Source organism: Sinocyclocheilus grahami, unplaced genomic scaffold (assembly GCF_001515645.1).
Source record: "Sinocyclocheilus grahami isolate Dianchi unplaced genomic scaffold, SAMN03320097.WGS_v1.1 scaffold6257.1, whole genome shotgun sequence".
NCBI classification, from domain to species: Eukaryota; Metazoa; Chordata; class Actinopteri; order Cypriniformes; family Cyprinidae; genus Sinocyclocheilus; species Sinocyclocheilus grahami.
This window is the reverse complement of record NW_015510724.1, coordinates 913-2,091: the sequence shown is the minus strand read 5'-3', so window position 1 is coordinate 2,091 and position 1,179 is coordinate 913. Positions and strand designations below refer to the sequence as shown.

The window sequence follows — 1,179 nt, the reverse complement described above, 5'->3', positions numbered from 1 at the left end:
ACTCACACTCACACACACACACACACACACACTCACACACACACTGTTTCTTGTGTGTAATATTCATAATATTCTCTATAAAGCTTCTAAATGCCTCATTTTTGCTCAGACTTAAGACAACAAATTGATCTACCACAAAAACAAATAAATAAATAAATACTGCAAATCTGTTGAAGCTGCATTTCTACAACTAAAATGGAAAGACATAATGTCCCTGTCGCTGAGTAAATGAAAGTGAATGGAGTGTTTTCACATGGTATTTTGCTATTCAGCCAAACAGTTCTTCGGGGAGAGATTCTAGTGGTGATAATTTTCCAACTCAGTAAAGAAGATAATAAAAACATTTCTTGGTAAACTGCAACTTTAAAAAGACCCATTAGGCTAATATAACAGTGCTTTCCTTTTAATGACTTTTCCTTTTTTTCAGCCTCTTGTTACCTTGTTTTCATCAAAGACATTGAAGACAAAGGTGGCAAATTTGGTGGGATCACCGAAGGGGAAGAATTGCTTGTAGATCTTCTGAAAGCCAGCTACGTCCAACTGACCACTGGGGCAGTCTTTGATAAAACCCTTATACCTGCCACACATACAGGAAAAATCAAACAAGATCGGAGTGAGGAGGCAGGATTGAAGGAAAAAGAGAGACTGTATTTTGTATTTAAAGAATTTAGATTTTTATTTACTAAAGTTTTTGAAAATAATAAGATTTAGACATCATAGAAGATTATAGAACACACAAATATACACAATTTTTTCAAAGGTTTGGGGTCAGTAAAGAAATTGATACTTTTATTCAGCAAGGATGCATTACATTTATGCGGAAAAATTACAATTTTCAGCAATTTTCAACTGTGATAATGATTTAAAAAAATGTTTCTTGAGCACCAAATCAGCATATTGACATTAAAGACTGGAGTAGCTAATGGCTGCTGAAAATTCAGCTTTGCAATCACAGAAAAAAACTACCTAAAAATATTTAAAATAAATTAAAATTTTAAATTATAATGGCATTTCACAATTTATTAATTTTACTGTATTTTTGATCAAATAAATGTGATCAAAACAGATGTGGTGTACACAAGAACCATTTTTCAAAAATGCTTACTGACACCAAACTTCTGAACACTGATGTAGAAGAAATGTATAAACTACCAGTGGAAAGGGAAGTGGGGAAAAAAA

General features: G+C 32.6%; 1 protein-coding gene across 1 annotated transcript in view; it reads right to left on the bottom strand.

The window, feature by feature from the left end:
- Positions 1–1,179, bottom strand: part of LOC107577506 (neuronal calcium sensor 1-like) — a gene marked incomplete at its 5' end in the record, with an annotated part of 7,478 nt that overhangs the window by 5,798 nt on the left and 501 nt on the right. The gene's annotated exons all lie outside the window — the stretch shown is intronic.